Source organism: Nuphar pumila, chromosome 2, assembly GCF_984573655.1.
Source record: "Nuphar pumila chromosome 2, dmNupPumi1.hap1.1, whole genome shotgun sequence".
NCBI classification, from domain to species: domain Eukaryota; kingdom Viridiplantae; phylum Streptophyta; class Magnoliopsida; order Nymphaeales; family Nymphaeaceae; genus Nuphar; species Nuphar pumila.
The window spans coordinates 146,082,588-146,105,515 of NC_143250.1; the positions used below are offsets into that span (position 1 = coordinate 146,082,588).

The window sequence follows — 22,928 nt, forward strand, 5'->3', positions numbered from 1 at the left end:
TCCATGGATCTTTGGCCCGACTCGCCCTTTCCCACCACCTTTCATTTGATCCACACCTAGTCAAAGATCCGTGTACTTTGAGGGCTATTGGAGATCTAAACCTCGAGGTCCTCCGTGCTAAATCAGATCCTCGGTTTTGAGTTAACTGCGGTGGTTACCCACGTGGTCAGAGTCGTCTCGGGTGTCAAGCAGGTGTGCACATGAGCCGAGCTTAGGCTGTTCAAACTCGGCTCGGCTCACTCAAAAATACCTTTGTTTAAGCTCAGCTCAAGCTCGGAGTCGAGCTGAAACAGACTTGTCCAGACTCGGCGAGCTTGAAGAATGTTGGGTTTAATCCCCAACCTCTCCAAAATGTGTATAAAAGCCTCACCGTTAGGCCAAGCTGGTTATTTATTTTTTTTACTATTATGATGAACAAATAATACATATTCTAAAAACACAAAGGTTATTGTAAAAGGTGAAAAGTTATATTGGCAGCAGATTTGATACCGTGACCTTTTCAAGAAAAGTCTTAAGCCGGCATGTTAGAAAAGCACCAACTTTTGTTCGTACTCTTGCAAATATAGTTTATATATATTATTTTTATGAGCTTAATCTAGTTTTTTGAGCTTTATGAGTTTAGTGGCTTGATGAAGCTTGGTTTGTTTATGTAGATCGAGCCCGGACCTGTGTACAAACTTAACTCATTTACTTTCTAGAACCAGCTCGAGTTAAGCTTAAACAGGTCAAGCCTGAGCTAGCTCCGCTCATTGTGCATCCTTAGTATCAAGTTGAAGACCCAGGATTGAATCTGCTGGCGCATGGGGGCTGCCTTCACTTTATCAAGGTTGTTAAATGCGATGAGGCGAGCGAGGCGTTGAGCCTGCGCTTCACCTCTGAGGCGTACGCCTCAGGTACTGAGGCGTATGCCTCTCACAACGTGAGACTTTCAAGTATCCGTGGTATATCTAAAATATCGTAAAAATATGTAGCATTTTTGTAGGGATGTTAATGGATTGAATTTAATGCTTGATATCTTCATCATTTTTTACCTGACCATGACTGTTAAAAAAAGAAAATCTCAAAATCCCCTTTGAGGAGGCAGCACTTCAGGTGCGGAGTGTGCGCCTCAGTACCTTTAGTGTGCGCCTTGCCTGTGAGGGGTACGTTTCAAGTACTGAGGCTTACGCCTCTCACAACACTGCACTTTATTATAGTTGGGGCATATAAAAACTAGAGTTTTACAGGGAAAACATGCCCACTAATGACTTGTTTGAAAGTACGAAAAAATGCAAGTAAAAAAGAAAAAGTGGCAACTTTTTCAATCATTTGATAGATTTTTTTTTTTAATTTGATTTTGGGTGGTAGAATTTTTACAATATTTTTTTTTTTTTTTTTTTTTGCAAAAGAGCAAACATCCATCCACCACACTTCATGGGGTTGCCATAATAAGAGCTTTTCATCTTTTATCTTCTTCCTGCCCACTACCATTTTCAACTCCCTCTCTTTGTTTAAGAGGGAGTCGGCCTTTTCTTCCTCTCATTTTTTCACATTTTCACTCTTTTATTTATCATGCTACACAAACAAGCAAAAATTTTCATTTAAAAAAGTTATCGTATCAAAAAATTTCATAAGTTTTTTTTTCCTATGAAAGTTTTTCTTGCTTCCAAACCTGCAAGTAACTACGTTCTTGGTGAGGGTTTTCTTTAATATTAATAATAATAATAATAATAATAATAATAATAATAATAATAATAATAATAATCCTGCCTAAGACTGAACATCCTGTCTGACTAGGAGTAGATATTGGGCCAGCCCAAGTCGAATAAGGGACCTGTGAAGTCTCAACAAGACCGACTCAAACCCATGCCTAACATAAGCCCAAGACAATTATTAATTAGTTAATCTGTCACACGGAATTTTGCATTTTTTAACAATAAAAACTAATTTTAAATATTTTAACATTAAAAAGTTTTTTTTGAAATAAAATTAAAATGTAATAAAATATTATTTAAAATGTTAAAATAATGTCGTACGTGTCACTGCTCAAGAATACGTGTAAGCTCGTGTCAATGGGCTCACTGCGCACGTAGCCAAAATGTCGTGTCCCTGTGACATCTCACCATCGAATACGAAATACCCAATGTTGGGCCCGGATAGACTGAATACCAATATCCAAATCAGATCCGAACCATTTGAATCAGGGACTTGATGAACGAAAAATTGGGTGGGCAGCGGCTTATAAGACCTTTCATCCTTTATTTTCTTTCTTCAAAAATTCCCAAGGAAAAAAGAAAATAGCAGGAAAAAGCAAAGAGAAGGCGACGTCTCTCTTTGGTGTTCTTGAGAGCGTATTTATGGCGGAGATCCGATCGAGGGCGGAAGGAAAAGAGGAATTTATGTTTCCTCGCTCTTAAAAATTTGTTCAAGATTGAATTTCTTGTTTGTTTTTCTAATTTTTTCCTTATTTTTTCTCGATTCTCTCATCATCTATAGAAGAAATGACTCGAAGATTAGGGCAACGTTCGTCGCGAATTTTGTTCTTCTTCTTGTTCGTGTTCTGTCTGCAATTTCTGGGAGGTAACTTCTGTCTTTTCTTTTCCTTTTGGGGGTGGGGGTCGGGGGTTAAATTTTTGTAATTTTTGATTAATTTTAGTGGGATTTTTTCTTCCATGTGAAATCTAGATCTGTAGGTGATGTATTCTTTTGTTCTTTAGCGTCGATTTCTTGATGTAATTTTGGTTTATTTTGAGTTGGTCAATTGTTGGATCTCGTTTGGAAGTTTGGGTGCTGATTTTTTCCTCCATTGGTTCGATGTGCATGAGTGGAAATGGTGATAGGGTGAACAATTCCGGTATGTGTTAGGGTTATATTTCACAGATTTAGGGAATATTTGAGGGTTGTAGCATGCTTTATTGTGTAAAATCAATTCCTTATGAGAAAACTTTGGCATTTGTGGTTTGGATTATTCAGACGAAGTTTTGGATCTAATTAGTCGGATTTCAACAATAGGCAGATTCATGGTGGTTGCAATGACAATTATATTGTTTTTGTTGTTGTTCCATGCAATGTATCACCTTGTGTGCTAGAAATTTTGCTAAACCGACCACCATTTGACTGAATTGATGCTAGTTATCCTTTGGGAAGGAGTGGAAGAAGGGAGGCGATTCTTGAATGAGCAAAAGAAACCTAATTGCTTCAAAATAATTGAACATGGAGCCATATGAGGTGAAAATCTCGTTTACGGCTATGCAGAGTAATGGTAAGGATGTTTCATCTGTCAACTTTTCTGCTATCACCCCGCAAAAAAACACTCTTCCTTGTGTAAAGTGTGAAAGTATCTTCAACAAGATACTATGATCAAGACCCAATGTTCTTGATGAAAGATAAGTGCACACATGCACATTAAGAATACTTAGAACACTTGTGCACAAAAGCACAATCCAATCAATCTCACAAATGCACTTAAGAAAAGAATAAGAACTTTATTGATGAAAGATAGTCAGGTTCTTTGGTATACAACATTTCAAAAGGCGAGATATTGTTCAAATTTTTAGAAGGTAGTTGATTTATCAGATAGACAGACGCTAAGACAGCTTTGGCCCAAAAACCTTTTTGGAATATTTTAAGAAATAAGTAGAGTTTGAGTTGTCTCTATTATGTGTTTATGCTTTCTTTCGGCTAGTCCATTTTGTTGAGGGGTCTTCGGACAAGATCTTTGGTGGAGGATATCATGACTTTCAAGATAATTTTTTAATTCACTTGAAAGGTATTCTCCACCAGAGTCAGTTCTAAAAATTTTTAGGTTTCCATTAAATTGATTTTTAATCATCATATGATAGGTTTTAAAAGTCAAAAAAACTTCATATTTGTGTTTAAAAAAAATATCCAACAATATCTCGTGTAGTCGTCAACAAAAATGACATAATATGCAAAACCTCCTTTTGATAAAACAGGTGTTGGTCCCCATACATCTGAATGGACAATTTCAAAAGGTCTTGTTGTAAACATAGATCTTTGACAAAAGGGTAATTTTTTCATTTTTCCAAGAATACAATCGTTACAAGTGAAATCACTTTTACATAGATTTTTAACAAAAGGTAAATGAATTTTTTTTACAACATTTGGATGTCAAAGTCTCTTGTGCCATACATTAATATCCTTTTGTTGGACAACATTATAAAACAAATTTTTTGGAATTTGAAGGGAATCGACATAGTATAGATCGCCTTTCCTAGAGCCTTCCCCAATCAACCTCTAGGATCGCCGATCATGTATCTAACATTTGTTAGAAGAAAATTTTATATCACACACATGATCTGAGAGTTGAGAAACGAAAAGCAAATTTAAATTTAATTTGGGTATAAATCTAATTTTTGGAATAAAGAACCCTTGTTTTTCAAAATTTTCAATTCCTTTTACTTCAAGAGGTGTTCCGTCCGCGGTTGAAACAAATGATGGAAAAAGACTGTTTGAGTATTCGGAAAAAGAACTAATACTTGGAGACATGTGAAATGAAGCACCCGAATCTAAAAGCCACGAGGTCTTACTAGGAGGAAAAGAGATTGACATAGCGGCTCCGGAAATAGCTCTCTTGATAAGCAGTTGAAGTGCATCTACAATTTGTTGTAGTGAGAGAGCTTCATTTGAAGATGATGAGTATTCTTCCTTTTGAGGTTGGGATGTGGTAGCCATAGCTAGCAACTTCTTTCACTTTGGGCAAATCGGCTTGATGTGCCCGGTTTCTTACAAAAGTGGCACACAAGCTTGCTATAATCCCTCTTTTCACCTTGACCACTTGAACTTTGGTTTTGATTCTTGAAGTGAGGATAGGTCCTTAAGTTGCTCCCCGGTCTTGAGACGACATTAACACCTTCATTTTCTTCATTATTGGAAGGTGTTGCTAGAACACTTGGGTTATTCTTACTTATACCCATACGAATCTCTTCCCCACTTAGTTTAGTAATAACATCTTCAATAGAGGGGAAAGTGAAAGTGGATAGAAGAGAAGACCGAATTTGTTCAAATTCGGGCCTAAGCCCATTCAAAAAATTAAAAAAGCGATCTTCTTCTAATTGTTTATACCCAAGCTCAATAGCCTCTCCGTTCCATTTGGGCTCAAGCATGGTAAGCTCATCCCAAATGGAAGATAACTATGCGAAATACTCTCTTATAGTCATTTTGTTTTGTTGAAGGGTCAAGGCCCTTTTTTGAAGGTAATATTTGTGAGACAAGTCCCTTGAAGTGTACATTTTTCAAGGTATTCCCATGCTTGAGAGGCTTTCTTGAACTTTATAATGTTGGCATTAATTCTTGTCTCAACGGATGAGAAAATCCATGAGAGAATTTTAAAGTTCCTCATCTTCCATTTTTCATGCTTCTTGCTATAGTCTTCAAGCGCCTTGGCTCTTTCTTCTCCTTCAAGGATCTTTATTTCTTCTCTCTCCATCAAAGTGATTTTAGGCTTCGGTTCCGGAATTGAGCCTTGGACATAACCCACAAGCCATTTTCCTTTAATATGAGCCTCCATGTTTCTGGCCCATACGTGATAATTGGAGCCATTAAGTTTGAAACCGAGAGAAATGGGAGTCTTTTTCACCCATTCGAGAGGAGAAATAAGGAAAAAAGTTACATACCACAAGCGCATTTTAGATTTTTCTTGATAGAGGAGGCCTCCAAAATATTGGTTGAATAAGAGAATCTACGCCAAACGCCAAAAATTTGAGGGCACGTTTTTTGAGGCACCAAAAAATGTGAGAGTCCACTCGATCTTATTTCTTCAACCTTGCTCTGATACCATGTAAAAGTATCTTCAACAAGATACTATGATCAAGACCCAATGTTCTTGATGAAAGATAAGTGCACACATGCACACTAAGAACACTTGTGCACAAAAGCACAATCCAATCAATCTCACAAATGCACTTAAGAAAAGAATAAGAACTTTATTGAACACTTGGGCTTTGACCCAAAGCCATAGGAGATACAAGGGGAGAACCCCTATTTATAACAATCATAAAGGAGCCTTGGAGGGGCTCCACTCATAGACGTTGGAGCCCCTCCAACGGTCACAAATGTGACCGTTGGAGGGGCCCAACGTCTATTTGAGTGGGCCCCTTAAGGTACCTTTTGGTACAAAAAGGTAAAGAATAAAAGAAAAATAAAAAAAAGGAAAGAAAAAAAAAATTACAATCACATTCATGAAAATGAATGTGCGTAAAACAGTGGAAATGACTAAACTACCCCTATGACTAAAATAAGGATATATATATTTTTTATATATATAAATGGATATATATATATATAATATAAGATTACAAGATTTAGTAATATAATTTAACATAAAGTTGCCAGAGCACTAATATCCTCTGAATTTGAAAGCACTGCTTATATGCCTGGTATTTTTTGCCAGTTGGACACTTCTGCAAATGCCATATCTTGTTGCACGGTGTCTTATGATTAGAAATTGTGTCATGGTCTGTACGGGATCTATAGGAAGGTTGATTCTTGTTCATGGGCCTTTTGTGCTGTTAACGGTGGCTTCTTTTCTGCAATTCTTCTTGCATTTCTTATGGAATAAACTTAGCTGAGGAAATTAGGTTTTAATACGAATTTTGGGATGGCGGCTTCATCATGAAATTGCCATCCAATGGCAAGATGAATGTGATTGCATAAGCATACCTTAGTACAGTCATGTATGCTTTTAGTAACTCTTGGTGCATGTTGATGGCAATTTCAACCAGGTATGTTAGCTTTGCTGTAATATCTTGTTCAGTTTCATTGCCTGAAGGCTGCTTTAACATAATGTTAGCATTGGAAGTGTTAATTTTTTTTTGTGTGTTAATAGAAATATATAAATATGTATATGTGGGTATATTACTTTGGACTTCTTGATAGTTTAGGGAAAATTTGACATGAATTTTGGTTTTACTTTTGAATTGGACTTCTAGATTAGGAATGTGACCTTTGTTTGAATTAACTAACCCGTCATGGTAGTTTCTTGGTTGGTGTAGCATAAATGGCTCTAAAGATTGCCAGCCATTATAGGCTTCAGTTGTGGATGAAGTAGTGATACAGGAGGTCAATCCGGTCCAGGATCCGTTTTGATTTGTTTGATTTTTTTATGCTTTTAATTTGATTTAATTAAATATTTAGCATAGGATTGTATTTCGGATCCATATTAGAATTAGGGTTTTGTGCTTTATCTATAAATACTACTTGTAGAGGCTTTTATTTCAGAGTTGATGAATGAATTATTCAATAGTTTCTTTGATTTTTTGCTTATTTTTTTCCTACATGCCCTCTCACTTTGGAAGGATCTCCAATGATTATGGGAAAAACTCAAATAATCATGAAAAAAATGACTATGAATACAAGAAGGGTAGTAAATTGATATGGTACTTTTGCAAAGAGTCGAGTCACATCAAGCCTTTTTGCCCAAAGAGGAGAAGAAAAGATCGAAGAGAAGAGAAGAGAAGAAAGTGGTATAGAAAATGTTGGCTCAATGTCTCTAGCACAATTCATGGAGGCACTGCAACCAACAACAACAACAACTACGCCTTCATCCCAAAACAATTGGGGTCGGCGATATGAACCAAAAAAGAAAATCATTCTGGGTCTTCCACATGAATCCTTCTCCTCCAATCATTTATATCCAATGCCATGTCCTCGATGAGGTTTAAAGCATTCATATCCTTTCCTATCACCTCCATCCATGTCTTCCTAGGCTTACCCCGGCCTCTTTTAACTAATATATTTTCCCATTTCTCCATCCTTCTAACTGGAGCATCATTAGGCCTTCGCCGAATATGTCCAAACCACCGTAAACGATTCTCTCTCATCTTATTTTCAATGGGAGCAACGCCTACCTTCTTACGTATCTCCTTGTTCCGAATCTTATCTTTTATTGTATTTTCACACATCCATCTCATCATACGCATCTCAGCTACACTCATTTTTTGAATATGATGTCTCTTGGCAGCCCAACATTCCGTACCATATAGTAAAGCGGGCCTAATAGTCGTCCTATAAAACTTTCCCTTCAACCGCAATGGCATTCTACGATCGCACAACACTCCAGTTGCACTTTTCCATTTTCCACCCAACCTTTATCCTATGATTTACATCTCCATCAATTTCTCGATACTTTTGAATGGTAGATCCCAAATATTTGAAACAATCATCCACCGGTATTTCTTGCTCACCAAGCTTCACTACACTCCCATCACTATTACGTTGCTTACTAAACTGACATTCCATGTATTCTGTCTTACTCTTACTCAACTTAAAACCTCTTGCTTCCAATGTCTGTCTCCATAATTCTAACTTAGACTCATTAATCAAAACAATATCATCAGCAAACAACATACACCACGACACATTTTCTTGAATTGATCTCGTAAACTCATCCATCACTATGGAGGCACTGCAACCAATTTTCAAAAATCAAGCCTCTTGTCTCTCTGGTGCGGCCATACCCACATGTATTGATCCTGGTAAATCTTTTTGGATTCTTGATTCTGAAGCTTCTTTTTATATGACTCCAAGTGAGTTCGTACTATTTGAATGCCACATTAACCCAAATGATTCTTATGTTTCAACTGTTGATGAAACTTCTTTAAAAATCAAAAGTTTTGAAACTTTACAAAAATATCAAACTTTTTATGTACCTAATATTAGAATAGTACCAAAATTGAACATAAATCTCCTATCTGTTTTTCAAATTGCGGATCATGGGTGCAAATTTTTTTATTGTCTAATGATTATTTGATACAGAATCTCCAGTCCGGGAAGCCGATTAGGCGAAGCCATAGAATAGGAGATCTCTATGTTATGGACAATCTTGAATTATCAAAACATATTTTTTGTAATTTTGTGAAAAAAAAAGATATAGAAAATTGACACAAAAGACTACGACATCCTTGTATGTCAAAATTACATTTGTTTCATTTTTTTACAAATTATAAAGAAAATGATTTAGTGTATCAAGATTGTATTCTTGGTAAAATGAAATCTTTGCCATTTGGACTTAATCATTTCATATCTAAAAAATCATTTGAATTAGTATATTCGGATGTATGGGGTTGTGTCCAAAGGAAGAGTATCATAATGTGCTAATTTTGTATATGATTATAATAGACACACTTGAATATATTTCCTTAAGTACAAATCTAAAGTATTTGGTTGTTTTCAAAAAATTCATTATTATGCAAAAGCTCAATTTAAAGCCAACATTAAAATATTTAAATCCGACTCTAGAGGAGAATTTTTATCAAATGACTTCAAAAATTATCTTGATTTACATGGAATTGTTCATAAAAAATCTTATCCTTATACTCAATAAAATGGACTAGCCAAAATGAAGCATAGACATATTGTTGGGACTACTAGAACACTTCTTATATAAAAAAATGTCCTTAAAATTTATTGGGCTAAAGCTGCCCTTACAGAGGTTTATTTGATAAATACAATACCTTCAATTATTATTGAAATTTTTTCTCTTATTGCAAAATTATTTAACATTCTACCCGATTATAAAAGGAAGTTTTTTGTTGTAAATGCTTTGTCCTTACCAACAAAAATGACAAACTTTTTGCTAAAGCTATTTCTTGTATTTTCTTAAGATACGTTGAAAACCAAAAAGAATATGCATGTTATGAAATTAGAAAGGACAAGCTATATGTTTCAAGAAATAATGCTTTTCTTGAAAACAAAAATGGATTTGATAAAGATAAAATCAAAGAGCTTTGTGATTATTTCTTTTTTTTATGTTGCTAATAATCATGGTGAAGTTGATTATGGTGACATTCATGATGTGTATGAGTGACACTCATGATACACATGAGAATGGGAATGAAGGTCTTGATGACATAGACCAATCTCATAATGAAGATCAAACCTATACTCGACGTACCGAAGATCACCCTCCATGTGTTCTACAAAGATATTCTAAAAAACAAGACATAGATTCCTTTAGTATTAGAAAATCCATAAGGATTTTCAAAGCTCTTAGTAGATTTGTGTCTATGATTCCTTTAAACCCAAGTATAGAGCTTGTCTAATGGTCATCCATTCATACGTAGAACCATCCTCTTATAATGACTCTAAGAATCACCAAGAGTGGATTAGAACCATAAATTATAAATGAGAAGCCTTAGAAAAGGCAAAAACTTGGAAAATTCAAACATTACTCAAAGAAAAGAAAATCATAGGGTTTAGATGGGTTTATAAGATTAAAACCAAAAGTAACGTGACATGTAAAATCACCCAACGAGATTGTCGGGTGGGGAGGGTAAAAAAAAAAGAGATAAGTGGAAGACGGTTTCCCTATTTGCGGAACCACCTTCCCATCATCTTCGCAAAGGGGGATGAGGATAAACCTTGCCCCCTACGATCGACGGGTGAGGTGAGGTTTATCCTCACCCACCCTGAGGGCCCTATAAAGAGCCTTCACGGTGAGCCTTCCGTGAAAATATCTCAAAGAGATAATGTGCATTATAAGCATCACTTCCACAAAGTGATATGTGCACAAAGGCACAAGAACACTTTGAACAAAATGTACACAAAGGTACAAATAGAGAACACAAATACTAAAATATAAAGAAACTTTATTGAACAATGGAGAACAATGCTCCAAGCATTGAATACATTTAAGAGAGGGGTTCACCCCTATTTATAATAGAGAGGAGACCTTGGAGGGGCTCCTACTAGACGTTGGAGCCCCTCCAACGGTTAGAAATCTAACCGTTGGAGGGGCCCAATGTCTAGTGTTGGGCCCCCTCCAATGTTGACTTTGGTCAAAAAGGAAAAAAGAAAAAAGAAAAGAAAAAAAAGAAAAAGGAAAAAGAAATGAAAAATAATTACAATCATATTCATTAGTATAAATATGCGTAAAAGATAGCAATACCCCTGGGGGTTACATAAAGGAGAAGATATATATATATATATACTAGAAGTGATACAATTTAACACCCTCCCTCAAACTTAGGGTGCAATGACCGAGAGTTTGCCGAGAAGAAAGTTGAATCTGGGAGATCAGAGCGCCTTAGTGAAGAAATCTGCCAACTGGTCACGTAAGGAAGGTCTATGACTTTTTGCAAGTATGCTTCTCTAACATAGTGGCAGACCATCTCTATATGCTTTGTGTTCATGAAATGTGTGATTTTTAGCAATATAAATTACACTCTTATTATCACAACACAATTTCGTGGGTCCCTGAAACTGAATTCCCATGTCTTGTAGCAATTGATGAATCCATATAATTTCCATGGTTGTAGAGGCCATGGCTCGATATTCTGCTTCCGTAGATGATAGAGACACATTCTGCTATTTCTTGCATCTCCATGAGACCAGGGATTCACCTAAAAAAATACCAAAACCTGTGGTGGAGTGACGGTTATTTGGGTCACCTCCCCAATCAGAATCAGTATATGCAATTAAATTTAATTCAGATGATGAGGAAAGAAATACTTTCTTGTTTATTGTACCTTTTATGTATCTGACAACTCGAAAAACAACGTTCATGTGGACGGATGTAAGGGCATGCTAGAATTGGCTTGCAGTATGCACAACATGTAAGATGCAGAGCCTTGTGATACTAAGATACATTAATGATCCTACAAGTTGCCGGTAGGGAGTGGGATCCTCCAAAAGTATTCCATCATCAATCTTACTTTTGTATCCCACGACTTAAGGAGTCTCACAGATTTTATCGTCTGTAATGCCTGATCTGTCAAGAATCTCACATGCTAGTTTGGTTTGAGACAAAAAATAGCCTCTGTGAGAGTAGGCAACCTCTATTCTTAGAAAGTATGTCAGATACCCTAAGTCTGACATCTCAAATCTTTCTTTTAAAGTGGTTTTGATGTTTTTGATTCCCTTGATCAGTGTTGTGAAAAGCGTTGAGGCGTAGCGAGGCGCTCCACCAAAATCTGAGGCGAGGCGTAAGCCTAAAAAAAAAATTTAACTTAAAAAAATTATAAAAATGATCTAAAATTATAAATAAATAAGAAATGCTTTATTGATGAAGCAACAACCAACAAGAAATAAAAAATCTCAAATAAATACGGAAAAAATATGAGATTAACATGTAAAAGTAACATTAATGCAACAACTTGATCTATGTAAGTATCTAAGAAATAAAATATGAGCATTTATTCAATAAAAAATTAACATTAACAACAAAATGCATATTAAAAAATGTAAGCATCTCTCTATATGAGCATTCTTCAAATGAAAATAGTTCATCACTCGATAGTCAATGCTATATGCTCCATTGGATAACAGATAGATAAGTAGTCTACATCCAGAAATGTTGTCTAAGAACATTCCTCTTTTAACAGTATGCATAGTATGAGTAATACAAAAAAAATAATAGCTCACATTGCCCAATTGTATTTGCTAACCTGCTCTTTACTGAATATCCAAGTGGCATGCATTGCCTCATTTTATCCGGATCCATGCCACCACCACCATCTGCACAGAAATGAATGTCAGGAAACTATTGTAAAATGAGAATATTAAACGGTTTAGTAATGCTATATTTGAAATGGTGCAAGTCAGTGGCATAAAGCCAGCCCCCTGAACATCTTTAAGCTTCTTTATTGAGTAAAAGCTACACACTACACAAAATTTGATGCATTTTCTGCTCCTACAAGTCACATCCATTATAAGTAACCAAATATATGAGATCAAAAGAATGTATCAACAAAAATAACATAGTTGCACTTAAAAACAAACAGCCAAAAAATAAGAGTGTCTACAATCAAAGCATAACAAAGCAATGTCAACTACAGCCAAGTATTCAGATTGCATCTAACGCCCATCTGCTCTTCTAGATAGACAGCAGCAGCAGCATACAAAAAAATCATCAATACAGAACTGTAAGAGGACATGCACAAAAATGACAAAAAAAAATGATTCCCTAGAAACTTGATTGCATATAAGGTAACAGTCAGAAACAACTTTAATCCTTGATACCTGCCGTATGGAGAGATTGAAGAGAGGGAGGCAGACATGAAGAAAAAAGAATGAAGGGGGTCGGGGTTACCTGGGGTCTGGCAAGGGCTGCCGGCGTCGCGACTGCTTCCGGCGAGAAGGAGGAGGCCGAGAAGGGAGAGACTTATAATTGCAATTTAGACAGTCAACAAGGAAAAGTAGCACTTCAAAAGAAAAGTAAAAACCCGAAAACTAACATTTGTAGGCCCATGAAATTCAATACCGAAGACTTGGCAGTATTTACCAATAAAGCTTGCCAGTCCTGGGAATAAGAACTAACAACTGTACATAAAAAAAAGGTGTTTACAGTGACTTTCAGGATCAGAAAACAAATTGTTATCCTTCATACTTGTGCTTTGCTACAACAGAGAAAATGAAAAGAACTAAACAGTAAAAAAAAGAAAAAATAAGGAAAAAAAAAAACAGTGAGGGAAACACCAACATTTCCTCTGTTTTCTCCTGCTTCAAGCTCAAGCCTTCTCCAGGCACCCCAAAATTGCTTTACTCTGTTAGAAGAAAGAAACCAGACACCAAAATCCGAGCTCCCCAGGTCTGGACCGATTCATATTCAGTAGATTTGTGCACCAGAAACACTGTAAAAACTCAAGCAGATGGATCATGAATTAGAAACACGGCATTGTCAGTCGCAGCATCGACTCTGAGCAGTCTCCAACATGATGGTTGCGGCAGCCCTGTCTTCGTTCCAATGGCACCGCTTGTGCCCACCGAGCTCCTGTCCAGATGACAAGGACTTGTGACAGATCTTGCACTGATGGGCCGGCAGCTCGTCGGTGTCGAATTCCGATGAGGGGAGCTCATAGAGAGGTTCAACGACCTCCTTCTCCACAGCTTCTGCATTGAGCAGCTCTTCTTTGGTCTTCCTGTGGCTGGCTCTGTGGCCCTCAAGAGCTTGGTGGGAAGAGAACACTGACGAGCCCTGATCTTCTTCTTCCTCTTCTTCTTTGAAGGCCTGGAATCCGGCCCATTTTCTTCCTGGAGCTCTGCTGCTCGGCTTCGCCTCGCCGGAAAATCCATGGCAGCCGGATTCTTGGCATCCTTGATCATCATCAGGTCATAAGCGGCATTGAAAATGGGATCGTGGGCTCCACCGTGGGAGACATAGAGACAAGAAGTGGGAGACGAGTGAGGGACTGTGAGAGAGAGGCGAGTGAGGCACTACGAGAGACGAGTGAGGGACTGCATGCGAGAGAGAGATGAGTGAGAGACGAGAGAGAGACTGTGAAACAAAATGAAAAATTAGGGCAGGGTCGGGGCCCTGATTTAATAGCATTTAATTTTTGGTCAAATGGGGGCTTTGACCCCATTTGACCAATAAAAAGAGGCGCATACGCCTCACATTGAGGCGCATTTCGCCCTTAGGCGTACGCCTCAAGGCCTTTACGCTTTATACCAGCGCCTCAAGGCACAAAGGCCCTCGCCTTGAGGCGAGGCGCACTTTTTGTGCCTTGAGGCGCATTTTTAATAACAGTGCCCTTGATATCACTTGTTATCAACATATAGTAGTAAAATTACAGTTCCTGCATCAGACTTTTTGACAAACAGAGCAATGTCAGTATAGCATGAAGTAAATCAATTTTTAACCATTACTTCGTTAAATCGATCATACCAAGCCTTGGGGCTTGTTTTAAACCATAGAGTATTTTTGGAAGACGAAGGACTTTACCCTTCAGTATATCCATGCCCGGAGGAGCATCCATGTAAACTTATTCATTCAGGTCCCCATTTAGGAATGCATTTTTAACATCCATTTGGTATATGTTTCATTTTTTAATAGATGCAATACAACAACAACAACTACGCCTTCATCCCAAAACAATTGGGGTCGGCGATATGAACCAAAAAAGAAAATCATTCTGGGTCTTCCACATGAATTCTTCTCCTCCAATCATTTCTATCCAATGCCATGTCCTCGGTGAGGTTCAAAGCATTCATATCCTTTCCTATCATCTCCTTCCAAGCCTTCTTAGGCCTACCCCGACCTCTTTTAACTAATATATTTTCTCATTTCTCCATCCTTCTAACTGGAGCATCATCAGGCCTTCGCCGAATATGTCCAAACCACCGTAAACGATTCTTTCTCATCTTATTTTCAATGGATGCAATGTCTACCTTCTTACGTATCTCCTCGTTTCGAATCTTATCTTTTATTGTATTTCCACACATCCATCTCAGCATACGCATCTCAGCTACACTCATTTTTTGAATATGATGTCTCTTGGCAGCCCAACATTCCGTACCATATAGTAAAGCGGGCCTAATAGTCGTCCTATAAAACTTTCCCTTCAACCGCAATGGCATTCTACGATCGCACAACACTCCAGTTGCACTTTTCCATTTTTCACCCAACCTTTATCCTATGATTTACATCTCTATCAATTTCTCGATACTTTTGAATGGTAGATCCCAAATATTTGAAACAATCATCCACCGGTATTTCTTGCTCACCAAGCTTCACTACACTCCCATCACTACTACGTTGCTTACTAAACCGACATTCCATATATTCTGTCTTACTCTTACTCAGCTTAAACCCTTTTGCTTCCAATGTCTCTCTCCATAATTCTAACATAGCATTAACCCCATCTCTAGACTCATCAATCAAAACAATATCACCAGCAAACAACATATACCACGACATATTTTCTTGAATTAATCTCGTAAGCTCATCCATCACTATAGCAAATAGGAAAGGGCTTAATGCAGATCCTTGATGTAACTCAACCGTTATAGGAAAATTGGTTGTCACCCCTCCACAAGTGCGGACATTGGTTACTACTCCTTTGTACATATCTTTAATTATACTAATGTACTTGAGAGAAACACCTTTCTTCATCATTGTCCATCAGAGAACATCCCTAGGTACTCTATCGTATGCCTTCTCCAAATCAATAAAAACCATATGCAAATATGTGTTCATCTCTCTATATCTCTCAATAAGTTGTCTAAGAAGATGCATAGCTTTCATAGTTGATCTTCCAGACATAAAACCAAATTGATTCTCCGATATCATGACAACCTTCCTCAACCTATACTCAATCACCCTCTCCCAAAGTTTCATAGTATGACTCATGAGTTTTATACCACGATAGTTTTATACCTAGATGGGTCGGGACTAAGTTCAGTAAACCTAGTATTCTAAACTCAGACCGAACCTGTTTTGACCTAGGATGAGTCAGGTTTCATCATAAGAGTTGAAATGACCAAATTACCCCTAGGTATACCCAATATCCAATTAAGTAAAATGGGCATAACTTTGCACTCCGAACTCATAATTGAGTGAGGTTTGGTGCGTTGAACTCGTATCGTAGAGAAAAATATTTTTGTCCTCTAGTTTTGGTCAAATCAAGGGCACAAAATTGAGGATTGACGAGTCAACTCGGGAGGGGTATTTTAGTAATTTTGTCAAAATATAAAGAAATTATGCATAGTATTATAAACATGATTCTGTGATGATCTGATCCTATTGTTAGAGTCACTTGAGATTCGATTGCGATTAAAGTACAATATTCGTATTCGAGGTAAGGAATATTATAAGTAATCTTAGTTGTAAACAAATCATATTGTGTTGCATGTTATTATTGATGTTGTATATTAGCATAATTAGAAATGTAGCTCTTGAGTGTAAGTATGACATGTATAAAATGATCATGCATGAATTCATTGCAATGAGATGTTTATATGCACACATTAGTCGTGATATTTCACGCATATTAGAAAGAGATTGTTTTTATGATAACATATGTTATAATCTGCAAATAACATGCATTGTGATGAGATTGTGATTAACCTTGAGTCTCTTGAATCCAGTCATGCCATGTGAATTTTACATTGAGATTAGCATGCATAACCCCTTAAGTCTCGAAAGTGGTGACCTATGGAAATGGATATCTGGTTCGCGGTCAGAGTGCAACCACCATGGAGAGTGGGTCGTCGGTGATTTAACGACGTAGAGGCTCTACCTCGTTGTATGTTTAGTATGATACAAAGTGTGAACCTTAATGTCATTATGAGGTTGAGAGTGAGATCCGTCATGATTATTTCATGATATCACTCATGGGAGAGTGAGTGAAATAAGAACTTAAGAGGAATGTTCAAAGTAATGAACTTAAAATATGACTTAGGGTTATATTCACACAGTATCTGAGACTCTAGACAACCATGGATTGTTGAAAGTCATTATGGTTAGGATGTAGCATGAACCATACCGAATTTGAGTTTGAGTCTGACCTCCCGCCTAGCTACCAGTGGGGTCCTCCTTATTGTTTCACTGCAGTGCCTGGTGATCCGGAGATTATTGCGAGTGTATGGTTTATAGTCTGGCCAACATTGTAAAATTAGGGTGTTGGACGCAGGTTGTTACGCCCATAGACGAGTACGACCGATATAGCCGACTTAGTGTTATAGTGTGGTGTGAGTAAGTGTTTGATTGAGAGAGTTAAAGGGGAAAATTAAAACATACAAACCTTACGTGGTGTGTTGAAAATTAAACTCAGATTAAGGGCTTAGAGCCCACTACAATTATAAGTTAAAGTCATTTATTGCTTATGAATATTCTTTACTAAGTTGTAAACTCACCTTCTTTATAATTACAACTTTAGGTTTCAGGCACACTAGCGCAGGCAGGACGTGATTGGGTACTCCGACTTTACAGTAGAGTACTTGTTAGTTTACTTTTTCGTCATTGAATATTTATATAATCATTATTTTCGCATGTTATAAATGATGAACTTTGTGAAAGAAATTGAGTTATTAGAAAAAAAAAAAATTAACCATGTTTTATCTGTGTGAAGTCTGTATGCTTTCCCTCTGGGAAGTAATACCAACCGGACTTGGACTCTCGAGCTCCCCGATCGGGGTGTTACAAGACATTAAAGAGATATAAAGTCAAACTTGTAGCCAAAGGATATAGTCAAGATTATGCAATAGACTATGATGAAACATTTGCTTATATTGCTCGAATGACCATTGATAGAACCCTTATCTCTATAGCCTCGATTAAAAAATGGTTTATCTGTCAAATGGATGTTAAAAATGTCTTTTTGAATGGTAACCTTAATGAGGAAGTTTACGTGAAACCCCTACCAACATTAGGAATAGCACATGGAAATGTTTTTCGGTTACGCAAGGTTTTGTATGGTCTAAAACAAGCTCCTAAGGTTTGGTATGATCGATTCAGTAGTGCGATGACACAACTTGACTTTAAATCTTGTTATACTAATATTGTATTGTTTGTTAAGTCTTCTAATGCCGACATAGTAATATTACTTCTCTATATTATGATATGATTATCACAAGATGTGATAAGCAGAGAGTTAGTCATATCAAAAATGTTCTCAAAGCTAACTTTGATACGATATATATTGGTTTTTTATGATACTTTCTTGAAATTGAAGTAGCTTATTTACCTCGTGGTTATTATTTGTCACTAACTAAGTATGCAACATAGATCATAGAACGATCGAGACTTTCAGATGAAAAACGAGTTGATAATTAGAAGTCATTAATGTCAAGATGAAGAAGGATGATGGTGAACCTCTAAAGGATTCAACTCCTTACAGACAAATGATTGGAGATTTATCTTCTCTTTCTATTACTCGTCCTGATGTTGTTCATGCTATCCACTATGCTAGTCAATTTTAGCATGCTCCTAATACAATGCATATGAGTGTTGTAATGAGGATTATTAGATATATTAGAAATACTATTAGTTATGGTATATTTTTGTCATCTTTTTTCTCATTAGAAGTCATTGCATGTTGAGACTCTGATTGGGGGGAGATGTGAATGATCATCGCTCAACTATGGGTTTTTATGTTTTTGTTGGAGATTCGTTGATTTCGTGAAAATGTAAGAAACAACAAAATTTGTCATTGTCCTCTACATAAGCATAGTACCGAGCTATAGCATTGGTTTGGCTGAAGCAATTACTAAAAGACTTGAAATTCACTTAGCAGAACCCTCAAGATTATGTTGTGACAACAAAAGTACAGTTTGACAATCATACTTTTTATGAGCAAGCCAAACACATCGAAATGGATTGCCATTATGTCTGATAAGAATTCTTGAAGAAGAACATTATATTGTCATATGGACCATCCAAATATCAATTGGTGGACTTCTTCACCAAAGCACTTTCATCACCAAGATTTCAATGTCTCCTTAGCGGACTCTTGGTTGTGGCACCGTGAGTTTGATATGTATATATATATATATATATATATGCTTTATTCATTGTAATAGACAAATACTCATTAGAGGTATTTTTGTCCTTTTACAAGTCAATAGGTTGTGACCATTAGGGGCACAACAGTCTTTTTATTTATTTTTTTACAAACTTGGGATTTTATTTTTCATTAAGGGCATTAGTGTAAAGTGTCCATAGAGTTGTTGGGATCTCCCCAATGGCTCTATTTCTAGCCATTGGGGGGGATCCCAATGGCTCTATGGCCCCTTGTTACGGATAAATGGAGGTATTCCCCCTCTTGTAAATTTAATGTTTTTTCAAGCATTTTGTAATACAAATTCCTATATTTTTTGTGTGCTCTTGACCCTTGTGTGGCCTGTGTACGTGATTGAGTGTTGACCCATAAGTGGTCTTGGTGCTATTTGATATAGTGTTCTTCTAAGCCCATAAGAGGTATTATCTTGCATTTTATTTCCCATTTCATTACAAGGGGCGCTGGTATTACTCTCAACCAAAGCAGATTGGGTCAGACAACATTTTCAGATATTGATAACTTGAGGGTTAAATAATGTTATATATTTTACAAGCGATATGTGCATCAGTTCATGATCTAAGTCTACTTTAGAACCATCAAGTTTAGTTGAAATGGCCCTTAAATGCACATAATCTATACATTTATTGGCCTCTATCTCAATTGATCTAGTACTCAAATGGCCTAAATTAGTTATCACGCTTTGCTCATACCATCTTGGCCTCTGAGAGCCTCAACAACTAGAACAGAGCATGTTTCGTTTTTCAAAATTGATCCATGCAAAACAATACATAGAAAGTTTTATTTCCATGATGGACGTCTAAACTTACAAAAGCCTCTACTAAGCCTAGCAGGAACCGTTACAGGTCACAGCAGCGATTACTAATCTGTAAAAATTCTATCACTCATTGCCGTGAACTCATTTTGATTGCTCTGTATGAGTAATGTCTCCTTTGAACGTCCAGTCATCTAATCTCCCTGTTCTTCATCAAGCATTGGATGGGATATGTGTTGGTAAGTATCACTGTATCACCTATTCAGATTCACACTTATCTGGATGGGCCATATTTCATCATAACTTTGCTAATAATTTGAATTTTGAGGTACGAACAGGTGCATCCTTCATTATATTATTAAATGCAACTGTTGTGATATCATATTTTTTAATCAGGATGGTTGGAGAAAGGCCTTTTGTTCCTTAGAGTGAAATCTGGGTCCTTGTGCATTTTGTATACAGGTTTCTCTGATTAGTTGTGCAAAATCTGCTTTGTGGTAGTAGTTTCTTCAAAAATTCTGTTATTTGTTTCAGTTCCCCGGGGTTGGGTTGTCAATTGTCACACGATCTCGTATGTCTGGAAACACATTATAGTTGTCCAAGAAGAGCTAGAATGACTAATCGTCTCTGGACCAATGCCTCAAACTTTTAGCTTACATTGGTGCTCAAAGATTACCCATAAAAGGGAATATGAGATGACTTAAGATGCTCATTTTTCATGGGTCTATGTATCATTTACCTGTTGTGCACTCAGTGGTTCTCTATTTCTCTTCTTTTAGTATTTTCACCTTCACCTTTTACTTCTTTCATGCAAGGTTGTTAAATGCGATGAGGCGAAGCGAGGCGTTGAGCCTGCGCTTCGCCTCTGAGGCGTACGCCTCAGGTACTGAGGCGTACGCCTCTCACAACTGGAATGGAAGTGAAGCGGTGGGAGGGGAGGCAGTAAGAGAAGGACCACCCGCCCAGCTGGTACGGAAGCGAGGGATATGCCGGTCGTCCGGTGGTCGGAGAAGACTGAGCAGCAGCTGCAGCACAGCAACTCCGGTGGTCGGTGGTCACAACTGGTCGGAGGTTGATGAGGGGCGCATCACAGCAATGCCTCAGTACCTTGAGCGTGCGCCTCGCCTCTGAGGCGTACGCTTCAGGTACTGAGGCGTACGCCTCTCACAACACTGCTTTCATGTGTGTGGTGTGGGTATACAAGCAATGTGTGTTTAGAAACACTTTCATGTGTCAGATTCTCCATGACAATGTTATACAGATGCTCAGGGATCTGAGATCCTCTGTTGTGAGGGGAAAGGAAGCAGGGAAAAGGGGCAAGGGAGCATTGTGCAGTACGATGGGAAAGGGGGACAATCGTTTAAAAAAAAATTGTTGGAGTGAGAGATCAGTGCAAATTTCCTTGGATCTGTGTCCCTTCTCAGATCTGGGGATTGCTCATCACTTGTTTGCCTAAACCTTTGCACAAAACCCATGCCAAAAGGTGGTAACTTAAAAAAAAATATCAGATTGAGAAAAACCATGTTAAGTTAAAAACTAATCACATGTTTTTTCTTTTTCTTTCATCATTCTTCATGTTACTTTGATAAAAAGGGAACAGGTAACATTTGTGTTTTCTTCACTGTTGGACAGTGTTTTTAGTGTTTTTTTCTTCTTTTTTTATGCATACAGGCCATATAATTTAGATTTAGATCTCTCTCTGTGTGTAGGTGGGTGGGGGGGGGGGGGGGAGGACTAATATTCAGTTTTGATTTGCAACCTGCATTTAGCATGAACATTAGTTTCAGACTTGCAATTTTTGTTGCGTACAGGTCTGGCTGGTGAACCTTCAACTTCCAAAAATGAGGTAAAACCAAAGGGCCATGATGCTTCCAGTGGTGGGGTCGGTCTTAAGGTCTTGCTTATATGCTTTGGGTTGGTAGCCTTTGTGGCGTTGTGCGTGTTGCTCTTCAAGAAATGGCAGAAGAAGAAGAGAGAGGAGCAGCATGCCCGCCTTTTGAGATTATTTGAAGAGGATGATGAGCTTGAGCTGGAACTTGGTTTGCGTGAGTGAGGCCATCTAACCCATCATTCTACGAGTGTAATATACTTGAGATATGCATTTTGTGTATGTATGTACAATCTCGACTTCTTTTCCTTGTCCTTATTTTTTGCACTCCATCTTTTTGGCTATGTCAATTGATGCCTTTAAGCTTCCAACTTGGATGATTTTGTATTGTATTTTCGGACCCATATTGCTCCATCTTTTTAGGGTTTTGTATCAGTTAATTACAGTCATTTAGATGTAATGCCTTACCGGATTGGTTCAAGTGTCACTTTAGATGGTTAATGTACCGAGTGCACCTACTCATGCATGTGGTAGATGCACTCAAAAAGTTGAATGATATTTGTGTTTTTTTTCCGTCATATTTGTCTAAGATTTTTATTGTGGGCACCAATTCGACTTTTTTTTTTTTTTTATAACCCAAAGAAACCACATTCGGCACAAAGAGTTGGTGGTGCTGGCTCAGCCTGCCATACCTATGGTCGCCATGCCGGTAGCATAAAACTCTAAGGCTACAACCCCTACCCCCAGGGGCGTAGCTAGGGGGGGCAGGACTGGGCTGTAGCCCAGTCCTGCCTCCCCAAACAGTTAAAAAAAAAAAAAATTTAAAAGCCCAGTCCTAGCCCAGCCCTTACTGCAGCAAATAGTTTGATTTGTCCATATGAAATAGATTTTTATTAATAATTGTAGCCATTTTTTTTTATCTCAAAAAAAAAAATTCGGGGGCACTGCCCCCGAACCCCCGACTATCACACATAATTTTTTTTTCTACACCCCTGTTTGCCCCCCCTCACATGAATCCTAGCTACGCCCCTGCCTACCCCTGGGTCAGATGCTATGCGTTGGCTTGCGCTGAGGGGCGACACTCATGAAAATCAATCCTTGACTGCCCGTCTAG

At 37.6% G+C, this 22,928-nt stretch overlaps 1 long non-coding RNA gene across 1 annotated transcript; it reads left to right on the plus strand.

Annotated features, from left to right (window-relative positions):
* The first annotated feature begins 2,279 nt into the window (after nucleotides 1–2,279).
* LOC149847515 (uncharacterized) lies at nucleotides 2,280–22,387 on the plus strand. Its single transcript, XR_016430387.1, has 2 exons — nucleotides 2,280–2,559; nucleotides 21,798–22,387. It is a non-coding gene; the product is annotated as an uncharacterized LOC149847515 (long non-coding RNA).
* Nucleotides 22,388–22,928: the final 541 nt, after the last annotated feature.